General features: G+C 37.9%; 2 long non-coding RNA genes across 2 annotated transcripts in view; one reads left to right on the forward strand and one right to left on the reverse strand.

Moving 5' to 3' along the window:
* The first annotated feature begins 385 nt into the window (after positions 1–385).
* Positions 386–7963, forward strand: LOC310703216. The gene is made up of 4 exons (XR_014524002.1): positions 386–604; positions 1230–1350; positions 2984–5416; positions 7856–7963. It is a non-coding gene; the product is annotated as an uncharacterized lncRNA (long non-coding RNA).
* The window catches only part of LOC310703225, a 95471-nt gene continuing 88385 nt past the window's right edge, over positions 5412–12497 (reverse strand). The window contains exons 2-4 of the long non-coding RNA XR_014524011.1: positions 11576–11628; positions 7593–10028; positions 5412–6137 (exon numbers count right to left, since the gene is read on the reverse strand). This is a non-coding gene — a long non-coding RNA (uncharacterized lncRNA). The remainder of the gene's footprint in view (positions 6138–7592; positions 10029–11575; positions 11629–12497) is intronic.

Raw genomic sequence — 12497 nt, forward strand, 5'->3', positions numbered from 1 at the left:
AACTCTATCTACTCAGATGCTAGGAATGGCCAGGTGGGGGTATCCTGCCGTCATGGCGGTCGGCCAAAGCCACCCAGAAATTTAGATTATTATAGGATGTCAACAATTTGCATACATGTTGAGAGGTGAGTGACAACGATGCATGTGCCATTTGGCAAACATTAGCACCAAATCCTATTTGATGAAATAATTGATTATTAGTGGGAGGGGGGTTGGTAAGGTGGTTTCAGCCCTGTCTCATTGGGTCCTTTAATAATAATAATAATAATAATAATAATAATAATTAATAATTTATTTGTACCCCACCCTCCCTGGGATTGGGATTTCTTGTAGAAAGGAATTAGTGCTGTTCTTGGGGTTTCTTAAGTTGGTGAGGAACTGGGTACCAAAACAACCGGTTGCAATTGGGAGACACCAGAACAGCATGCAGGAATGTAAGTGCGATGCCTTTGTTTGTTTTCACTGTCTCGAAGGCAATAAAATGCATTTATTTTACTCATTTGTATATAAACAGTGGGAGGAGAACGGTGATGATTCCAAACTCATCTTTTAGAGGCCGATGTTCAGCAAGAAGACTTCTCTCCTTCCACTGCCTTACGGAGAGGTTTGTTGGCATTTTAATTTTGTTTCTAGGAAAACGCCTGGCGCTCTACAGACTCTGTTTGTTCTGTCTTTCCTTTCTTTCCCCTCCACATTGCTTATCTGAATATATATGCCTGCCCTTTGCTCAGATTTATGGGTTGGGGCAGTGCTGTGTGTATTTACAGTCTCCTGACCTGAAGACCTGGAGCTGAACAAGCGAGGGAGGAAACCAGGGCCCGTTCCATAAACAGAGACAGATATGAGGGGGAGGAAGGAGGCGCTGCTAGCACTTAACATTTTTAACTTCTTGACCAAGTGAAGGAATTAGCGATTAGATTAGAGGCAAAGAAAAATGAGAAACATGGTTAAAGATCTTTTGGGGGAGTAAGAGATCTGTTTGGGATCTGGGGTGTATTCTGTGTTTCTTAAGAGAGAACAAACGCCAAGATAGCCGTAATGAACTTATTCAAGTTGTTAAAAATAAATAAATCAAGGTAAGAACAAGATTTCAAAAGTTTTAAAGGCACTCTTTCTTTAGGTGAAATAAAAGGGAAATTTTTAAATGCAGGCCAAGGTGGAAATTCAAGCTGTTACTGAGGCAGAGTTTGGTCATTATGAATATCTCCTATTTTTCATGTTTCTTTCAGAGTTTTTTTGAGTCAAGGCTTGTTTTGGATAAGATGAGCTGAAGCTAAAAATGGGGATGTCTTCACATTGTAGGCAGCGAATGCTGAAAAAGTGACAGTGATCTGAATTTGTAAAGGAAACGTAAGTTTGAAGAGAACCTGCAATTCACACAATGAAAACACCGTGTTACTGTGATGAGCATTTTGGATGAAACACTAAACAAAATGGCATTTGTTTATTCCAGATTCCCTTTCACTATAAACAAACCAATGACTAAGTATCATAGATATATCTAAGCAGAGACCAGTATTTGAATATTAATTTTACAGACATGTCATAAAAGTTTATTTTACAGACATTTCTTAAAATTGAAATTGCCTTTTATTTTTTTGGGTGCAGGGGCGGCAATTCTGCTGTAAATTATTTCCCATTACTTCAAAGGTGTCCTCATTCTATTTAAAACAAGTCGCAGGTACATTTTCCCTCCCTTGACAAACCTGGATAATCCATTTAAGCTTTGCTATTTGAGAGAGTCTGCTTCTCACTCGCCAGATATGGCACATTCAAATGCATTAAATTTCAGGCTATACTTTTTACAACTACTGTGAACATCCTGGGTGGGTGGGAAGAATCGGTTTGTGAGGCTTTATTAGCTGCGAGCCCCACACCTGGGTAGCAAACTCAGACGAGTCTACAGTTAAGAGATTGGGTCTACTTTTTAATAAATGTAAGAATTTCGTATTGTTCGCACTAGTGCAAAACTGAGAAGGGCCAACTTAAGCGAATGGATGACTGAGGCAGAAGCAGGTGAGCAACATAATATGCAAAACAAAACAAAACAAAACAAAACAAAACAAAACAAAACACATTCCTCCCTGAAATTTGTTTATTTTTAAATGTTTCAGGGTCAACATTGCAACTCTCCGCTTGCAGCGAGGCAGGCTTGCAAATGCAGGCGAGGAAGGCACTGCCTGTGAGAATTTTGGAGGCGATTAATCAGCTTCTAACCTCTTCTGCTTTATTGTTTGTGCCGTTCTCCGTTTGCCAATCAAATAATTCTGCCGCTGCCCCCCCCTTTTTTTCGTGTGGTGCATCCCGTAGCAACAGTACATTTGGCCTCAACCATTCCGAACGGAGACCTATCTATGCCAGGGGAGGGGGGAAAGCACCACAAAGAACATTGAGATGAATTACTCCATTTTATGAGCCATAAAAGTTTTATTCATCTTGACACTGAAACAGGTTTAGGCAGTGAGTTGACACGCCTTAAATAAATAAGTGGAATTAATTCCCCTGCTCTTGAAACAATAGGAGCATGCCTGTACTGCGGGACAGCTGCCCACGTTGTTTTTCTGTTGCTGCTTGATATCGATATTATTTGTGTGCGTTTCTGCGCATCTTCCTCTGGGGTCTGCTTGATCCACTTCAGATTCTTAGCCTGTTTTATTAGAGGTTGGAAAAGGTTCAAGACCTGGTTGTACCAGCGCTCCCACCGACAGCTCAGGAACCAGTTTGGCGTCTGGTTTGTCTGTTGTTTTACTGCTGACCTTCAAATCAACTTTCACCCCTGACCCTCGGAGGCATCTATCATGACAAGAAGCTGTTTAACACAAATGGTGCCCATTTATAGGGGAAGAGAGTCCGAAAATTTCCTTTTTATGAAGAATGGGGGGGGCGCGCTGCGTTGTGTGTTTGGAGTATTATTATTATTATTATTATTATTATTATTATTATTATTACTATTATTCTACCCTTCTTTTCTCACTCACCACAGGTGAAATCCCTCCTAGCAGCTGGCTTATGAAATAATGTGAGGGGAGGTCTTAATGAGCTGAAAGCACCCTCAGCTGGTGATAAATATATGCAAATGAGATGCACAAACAAAGGCGCCTGGACAGAGAAATATCTGCAATTCCGGCAAAATGCTGCCTGCAGCTAGAAGATGAACAGCTTTGATAAAATGGTAACAGAAAGCACCTTTTTATCCCGCAGCTTGTTTTACATTGCAATAGACCATTGTCATTGTGACCCATCGGAGCAGGCAGAGGTTTCTGCGCTGTTTGGAGCAGGGGGGACAGGGGGGTGGGAGTCTTTAAACACTTGTTTTTAAGACATTCATGAAATATAATCAATGTGCTTATTTCGTTTTGGAAATGGGTATTTATTTTTTTCTCGCTGGAGATGGTCAGGTTTATTTTACCTCTTCTTTGAGGACATTGCATTCAATACCGTGTTGTTTTGGTATATTTCACCTGCCGGTAAATGTCGCTGCATAAGGAAGATTAATTTGTTGTTTGAGATTTTACGGGGAGAAAACTCGCAAGTGGACAGCTAGTGAGAATCAGCATTGGGGCAAGGGAAGGTGTGGAGAAAACAGGCACTTTAAACATTTGCGGGAAAAGCACAGGCAGCATTAATGAAGGCAATCACGTCTCTAAATTCAAAGACAGACATGGAACATGCTGGTTTTAATAAGCTTTTAAAGGCAGTCTCTAACTTTCCAAAGGCTTCCTTTGCAATGTGATTGTTTGGGATTCATATATTGCCCAACACATTCACTTAAATATGTTTCCAAAGCATACAGTGGAAGTACCATATCTTTAAGAAAACGTGTTAGCTTAACGTCTGAACTTTTTGCAGATGTAAGGACATTCTCAGAACAGCACACTCTGCATGACTGAGCCATGTAATGTTTAACTTCAACCCATCTATTTTTGCTTAGCAATTTATGATATTTAAATCCTCGTTGGATATAAAAATATAATTTAAAAGCTTGTTAAAAAAAAAAGTTGCATGAATCAGTAATGTATAAATCTAAACACAATATACTGGTACCTAACCTTGTAAATGATACTTTTATATGGACTTGTTCATTCAGGAATTGTCCTTCAATTTTTTGTACATAGAAAAAAAATCATTTTAAAGTCTGGGTGTTTGCAGCTGCTACTACGAAAGTTCCAAATTTTGGAGTCTCAAATCATTCCCCCCACCACACACACATTTAGTTATCTGTTTGGGAGAGCTTCAAAAAAATTTTAATACAATCATATAGATACAGATGAAAATAAGCATTTCCATGTGCCTTGTGCCTGTGTACACATGTATGTAATATTTTCATAGCATACAATACTCTCTTATTAATCCTAGTTTCTGTGTCTTTGGAGCCTCAAGAGTTAAATGAAGCCTGGGTGTATTAAGGAGAATTTCTCCTCCCACCCAGGTTTGAAGCGACTGCATTATTACATTCAGTTGCTGTTGTTTAGAAAGGGCAAACAGCATCTTAGGCACAGAACGATGAAATTACAGCTGAGATTTAGGTTAGCAAAAGCAGCCTTCCGCAGGCTTTTATGATTCATTATTTCCCATTAAATACAGTATTAGAAATGTACACCAGATACCTCATGGTTGCTGCTCTCAGAGCACATTATCTATATTACACAGGCCTGGGGAGCAGAATTAGAAAACTTTTGGGGAATGAGCAATATGTGTTTGCTGATAGAAGTACCATATGGCTCATCTTCATCAATTGCTTTCATTGCGACTCGGATGCTGAAGAAATTAAAGTTTTATTTGATGTGGCACAGCTTAATGAACTGTCTTCTGTTAGGAAAATTGAATATGTTTCCTGTTATTTGAGTGCAGAGCCCTCACGGTTTGCGGCTGATGAGGGATGCATTATGTATTGTTTATTTAGCATTTTAAAAACAAAAGCAAAAATCCTGAAGAAAAAACTGTTTTGCATTGAAGTTATATTTTCAAATTTGTATCCGTGTATTGCTTTACCTCATCCTCACATTCAATTTATTTCCTGCTTATTGTTTAAATGCCAGAATGATTGTATGTTTTAAAATGGTCTTTGATATGCAGTGTATATTATATATCTTGTCTAATTCCCACATTATCATTTTTAAGGAATATAGAATCACCATTAATAAGAAGGAAACACATCTTATCAGTTTGATTTGCTTAACTTTTGATGACGTTGTTTCCATCCCACCACCACTGAGGAGTTTTAAATGCTTCAGCAGTTTGTGTTGAGATCTGGTTTCTATGAACATAAATGCCAAAAATGGGACAAAGGAAAAATCTATATGACTGTCCCCAGAACTCTGAAAATGTCTGAACATTTTCTAAAGGAGACATCTGTGGATTGCAAGACATTGTTATAAAGTTGCACCAAGCTGTTAATGGCAACATGGTCAAAATAGTAAGGGAATATAATGAAAATGTGAACTATTATCCAATGGTCTCTTTCCATTCAGGTTAATTAAGTTCCAGCAACAGAGATGAATTTGGCATAAAAACTGTAAATATAAGATGTTTAAAATGATGAGAAGCAATCAAACACAAAAGATAACGTTTGACATTTGTAGCAAAGTTGTATATTACGGTAGTTAAGTCACTAATTAGTGGTTCAACACAGACATGTTTTAATTTGGGGGAGGGGAAAGGCATTTGAATAACTGGAAATTTTCCAAGGTCTTTGAGAGTCAGCTTTGATCAAAGAAAAGGAACCCCCCCCCTCCTTCTCCTAAAGCTTTTCTGTACTTGCATATCAACCATAAATAAATAAACTTTAAAAATGAAAACGTTTAGATGAGCCCATTTTTCCACATCTTGCAACACTCGAGAGTTATTTTTTCAAATGTAAAAAGCTATTTGTCATTTGCCTCTTCCGGTTTTTAATTATTTATTTTATTTTTGATGGAATCTGGCAAATACTACCATTATACAAATTCTGTTGGAATCCAAATACTATCCATTAAAAGAACACTTTCTGTTATGTTTATAGTATTTGTGCCAAAACTTGCAGCTTTTGCTCAGGAAAACTTTTACGACTGACATCACAAGGCAGTTCATATGAGGAGTGTCTTTGTCTTTTGCTGAATAGCTGTTGGGCAATTCCAGGATACTACATAGAAACCTGTCTTGGAGAAGAAATGGTGAAAAGTGATATCCTCCTTTCTTTTTCGTTCTACACTTGCCATCTTTAAGCAGTCACAACTGTCTTTCCCTGTGATCTAGAATTAACTAAATTGCAATGAAACAGACGCAAACATGCAGAGCAAGGGCTGCTGAAGCCACACAAAAAGTTTGGTTTAAAACAGTGGCGTTTCTCAGTGAAGAAGATGGCGCGTTTTATGAAACCCTGTTCCATGACAGGCACCTCCTTTGAGGAACACCATTATGCATTGTTATCAGCGTGGTGTAATTTGACTGTTGACAAAGTATCTGTGGCAGTGAGAATGAAAGCAGTTAGAAGTGTGTCGGATTGTAATCAAAAAGATGCTTAGCTGTGCAACGCTGCTTCTTGAGCAGATTTGAATCAACATTGCCTTGAGGGGACATGCACATACAAAAAAAAAAGTCCATTAATTTTTAGTGAGAAAATTAGAGTGGCACTTGATGAAGTGAAATTTGACATGCGTTAATTGCTCCACAGCTCTTCTAATTAGAGATTTTCAAATTCTTTTACTCCTGTCAAAGTGATGCCACATTGTCTTAGTGGACAAAGAGTAAAATTGCAAATTGGGCGGATCAACATGGAGTAATAAGACTTGCTTGTGCTTTATTTTGCTAATGTCAGGATTTGAATTTTGTGGCTCTGCTTGCAAAAGTGAGGCAGGAAACTAACAGAGAAAAGAGCATTTTATTGCAACATATATATGTACAATAAAACAACTTTCAGTTGCTGTCTCATCAAACCTGAATGGAAAAGGAAAAATACAATGTACTGAATTTTGAACTACACCTTCTTAGCCTAATTCACGGCTTAGTAAATATGAATTGCTGCTATATTGAACTTAACAGGGTTAAACCTGATGTAAGTCCCAGTATCCCCTTCAACTGGCCTGTGGATCAGGCTGCTAATAGCTTATCTTAAGCCGTATGACCTCTTCAATTCAATTTTTGTCTGTATTAAAACAAATAGGGAAGTGCAGGGGACGCATTGGGTCTTAATGTACATTTTAAATATGCAGTTTAATAACTGAAGACAAACAAGAATACAGTGAAATTCGCATTTTCTCTAGGGCAGAAACACAAGTAAGCTGAACCATGCCTCTTGTGTTATCTTGTGAAATAGTAAATGTACAGTATTGCAAATGCAAAATGGATCTTAAAGGGTGATTTTAAAGCTGCTGCTCTTGCTAGCCCTTGAACCCTTTCTTAATTCATTAACTTATTGAATTTTTTTTTCAATTTTCCATTTTCGTGCAATAACAATATTAATGCTAGGGCCAAGGCTTGATTGGAGCTAAATTACTTGTTACCTGCTGGCATTTATTTATATGGCATTGAATTATAAAGCTTTGCTATTGTCATGCCTTGGGCGAATTGTTTATGACACCAGTAATAGGAGTAATTGTTATTGTTGAAATTACCTGTCAGCTCCCCATAGCAGTGGCCCTTGTCCCACTGACAAATAGTGACAGGGGAGAGGGATCTTCCACGCGTCCTCCTGATGACTTCTCCTCTGATAATAAGGAGTGCAGGGCCTCTGATAATTTGCCTGTCACTGCTGAGTGTGGCTTAGAGAGAGTTGGCCAAATTGTTGTCATTCACTTTGACAAAGACAGCAAAATGCTCTTGAGCAGGAGGGAGGTTTATCAAAATAAATGAAATTGCTTACACATCCTTTGTTTAGATTCCACCCCCTTCCCAGTGGCTTTGTATGAGCCTTTTAAAATTGCAATACATTTCTTATCATGGCTACTCGAATCCTCTGCGTGCCACAAGAAGAAGCCTTTGGCAACTTGCTGTCTGCTAAGCGAGAAATATTCTCAAAAGGCGAATCCACCCAGAATGGTTAGTTACACTGAGCTCAATAATTATAAGCAAAATGTTTGGTTCTTTTAAACCAGCTGTTTGTTTGTTGTTGCATGTTGTCATGTGTGCGTTTATCCCCACACCCTCCGGTTTTGGGTTTTTTTTATATAACTTCAGGCAAAAAGCTCATAAACAGATTACCGCTTTTAACACTGAAATTGCAGTGATGCTCAGCTTCTGCCTCCTTAAATCATGATGTCTGCCTCGGAAACCGGGACTCTTCCTACAACACCATGTGATTCCTGCACAGAAATTAGTATGTCCTCTAGAGGAAAAGCTTTAGCATCTTAATAAGCAAGGACTGTTTTCAGTCACAGGGAATTGGTGCTCACAAGGAATGCGAAGAAGCAAAGCAGCTTTGCTGTGCAGCGAAGACTTTTGCTTTTCTTAAATCTTCTGCCTGGCCGGTGGAATTGGGATGATGTGGGCTGCAGAGAATGGTCATATCTGTCAGATGTTTTTAACCAATTGGATTGTGCTATTACTGAGAAGTGTGCTCTGATTTCTTCAACACATTTGCCAGCTTATAGCTGCCAAAGCTGATCGTACATTTACGATGTTCCAAACAGGATATCCTTATAAACTCCCTCTCGGTCCAGTTGAAGGGATGAGGCCGATTCCTTCTTTTAACCCATTGTTCTGTGATAGCAATAATTACCTGTATCTTGGTCTCCGTCAGCTGGCCAGATCAGTATACTTTGCCTCAAGGGCTCCTTAAACTTGTCCTTATCTGATGAGGAAAACCTATTTAACAAGTCACTGTTGTTGCATAATTTCCTTGGCTCTGACAATGTGGTTTTGTGGATGTAAATATCTGCAGATGAGAGCTGACTCTACACAGCTGGGACAGGCATTTGTTTACACGGATGCTGTTTCTTCTGAAATCAGGTTTGAATCCTGAGAGAACTTGTGGGTGTGATGCTAATCCACTTCACATGGCTCAAGGGGGATAACCACACAAGGAAACAAAATGTTTGATCCACAAACCAGCTAAACTCCCCTGCTTGGATTTTGGCCTGTCAATAGCAAAGCCTTAAACTGTCTATTCCAGAAAATGGTCTCATTGGAGTAAAAAAGGAGAGCTCCAAAAGTAAGTGTTTTATATATGCCAATTAGCTGTAGAGGATTTTCTTGAGAGTCCTGTGGAAGTTAGCAGGACTAAATCCACCTAAATCTAATATATTAAGCTGCTTGATAGACATTCTGAGGGAAAAAATAATTTTAGCAAAATTATCAGGTACATTGATTTTTACCCTCAAAATGAGCATAGTGAGTTAAAAGCAGACAACGTTCATTTAAGTGGAGAAATACTGTGATTTGTATGTAAAAAAAAAAAATGAAACGTCCTACATTTGATTAAAAACACTTTCTTAAAAAAACATTACAGATATTTGTGGATCAATATTTTAAAGATTCCTGTTTCACTTCATGTAATGAAGAGGATATATCCTTAAAGTGCTGAAAGGCTAATAAAGCCTAAGATTCAGGTAGCTGGTTGTTCTTGTTGTTGCATAGTATAATCTGGAGGCAGGGGCTAGTTGAGAGCAACATATGTAGTCCCAAGAGGAAAAATACAATGGAAGATGAACATATATATTTAAAAACTTGACATATTTCATTGCTTCACTTATCTGTACCAGTTGATGTATTCTTTTATTAGGTTTCCTAGAAATCTGTGCCATGTTTTTTTCTCCCTAAAATCACAGTACATCTTAAATGGATTGCATTATTCCAGCTCACTTTGACGTGCACTTATTAACTGTACTTTTATTTTTATCTCTCCTCTCCCCCACCACATCTTTCCTCTCAGCACTGAACTATATATAATTGCATGTGGAAATGCAAATGTAAACTTTTAAACAATAAAAATTGGCTATGAAGGTGTATTATTAAAGTGAAAGAACAGCAAAGCCATTCCTTTTTCCTTCCATGAGGCATCTTGCAGCCTTCCATCCTTGTCAAGGGAGATTGGACGAATCACTTTTACTGTTCTAAATAAGGCAATGCAATGTTAAGAAAAACGTCAGGAACAAATCTCTCCGGATTAAAGTAACATTTCTGCATCATGTCAGCCTCAATAGCCATGCTTAATTTTTTGCATAAATTTGGTGGGCTATTCCTTGCTTAATGTTCAACATATAAACAAGCAACAATTATTATTATATGTTTAAGATTGCTGTGGATGATAATACACAGTGAGCGTGGTTGTTTTTCTAACCTTGTGTTATTTTTCAGGATGCATTTTGTTATAGGCTATAAATAAACTGTAAACTATACAATAACCCATAAAAGAAACTTTATGTAATTTAATATGAATGTGCAGCTTATGGAGGAAAGGAGGGGGGCGATAAGTTCCCCCCCCCAAGTTACTCCCATGTTATTTTTTTGAATAAACTGGATTAACTGTACTTAGAACAGCAGATAAGGAACATATTTCTGTTGGCTGAAAACATTCTTGAGGATTTACACAATCATTGCAATGCGCTTATGATTTTGGAGCTGTGTTTTCATATTTATGGAGTATGGAGCACACATATAATAAAGAACATTCACCTACCAAAATCTGGAATAAGAAGTTCATAAATTTAAAAAACGTAAAATTACATTTTAAAAAGGGGTCCCTCCCTCCCCCCCTTGAATCCATGCTGAGAGCACCTGCTCTAACTCCTGATTTGTTGTAACCTAAATCTTCTACAGAAGTACAGACTCTGAAGCATCAGGCTTGCGAAATTATAGACAATAGTAAAACCAAATGGCAAACAAAATATAAGGTTGACTCTTTTAGGCAAATGGGTTTCAGTGGGCAATTCTTCCCCCCAGCCCTGCTGCCCTAAAAAATGAGAGGTTTTTAAAAATTAAAAATAAAAAAAGAATTTAGACAAATTTGCCTCTTAACCTTTAAAGATTTTCTGCCTATGCCTGTATGTCCTTTATTGCATTAATTTTTTATTTAAATTACACCATTAACTGGATATGAATTTATCAAGAATACATATATTGATTTATAAAACACTATCATTAATTATTATAATAGCTAGATGTGGCTGGTATTACAAAGCCATTTAAAGGTTTTTAATATAACTCGGACATACATAGATAGATAGACATTATGGACAAGACTACAATTTAAACTGGCTACCAACAGTTAATGAAATCCATGATTTATATTCTGCTTGAGAGACTGATTAGGTTGTTGCTTTGTAAAACTATTTACTTTTGTGTCATTTTTCAAAGAACGTCTCATTTAAAAAAGAAGAAGAAGAAGCCAAATAAAATATCCCAAATTCACCCAGTAGTGGTTTAAATGCAGGGAATATTTTATAATAGGAGTTTGGGTATGTATCATACATGCACATTCCAATTTTAGTGTTCTGTACAATTTTACATGCTCCTCTGCTGAAACAATTTTCTCTTTGGTTTTAAAAGATTATCACATGTATTTTACTCTGTAAAGTGCCCTGCTGGTATAGATTTCCTAGGGTATACAGAGATATAAATATAGATATAATTTTAAATTGTGGGAAAAAATGGGACTTACCTAAATGCTGCATAACAGACAGTCACAGAAAAGAGTTTGATTTAAATTGCAATCTGAAACAAAGAGGAAGGGAGGCAGAAATAAGGAATGATCTAAAGAAGGCCAAAGCATAGAAGACTTTCATATTTCTGACAGTGCGTGAGTCAGTTATGCAGCAAAGCTTTACATCTTTTCATTTTCAGTGTTTCTGAGCTGCTTGGTCGCATGAGTCTCTGTATATGAAACACTCCTTTCTGAAAACGTGTGTTACCGGTATACTGTGCTTTTGCCGTCAGCTAGGCAAACCTAAAAGCTATCTGAGGAGATTATCTTCATCTGATGAGTCTAACAATTGTCAGCCATCCCTTAGGGTTAACCAATAGGCTCTTTTCAGGCTATCCTATGTATTAACCATTCTGATGCTGAAATGTTTTTTTTAATATATATTTATGACATTTGGCCTTTCCCCAGGCACAGTGTGTTGCTTTATATGTATGCAGAACCCAGTTAAGTTAAAAGACTGCTTCCTTGCATGTGTCTTCAGCCATCATGTGACTTAGGCATATGCCTTGAGTGTTTTAACAAACCAGCCAGCTTCCGCTCAACTCTCTCCAAATTATCTAACCTTAAATAAAATGCGAACTCTTACAACTTGATTCTTTTCTTTCCAGGTGATATTAATCCATAGTGTCCTGTATAACAACCTTACGAAACATATTGCTATTAGCAGTGGCGTAGCGTGGGTTGTCAGCACCCGGGGCAAGGCAAGTAATTTGTGCCCCCTAACCCGTGGATTTGCGCCCCCCTAACACCAGATGTTGCACCCGGTGCGGCCGGGCCCCCCTGCACCCCCCACGCTACGCCACTGGCTATTAGATTTTCAAAAAAGTTATTTAAAGATGGTGGCTCATCTTTCATCTGTATTCATATTTAGAGAAAACCT

This window comes from Podarcis liolepis, assembly GCF_965112155.1.
Source record: "Podarcis liolepis genome assembly, chromosome: 3".
Taxonomy (NCBI): Eukaryota; Metazoa; Chordata; class Lepidosauria; order Squamata; family Lacertidae; genus Podarcis; species Podarcis liolepis.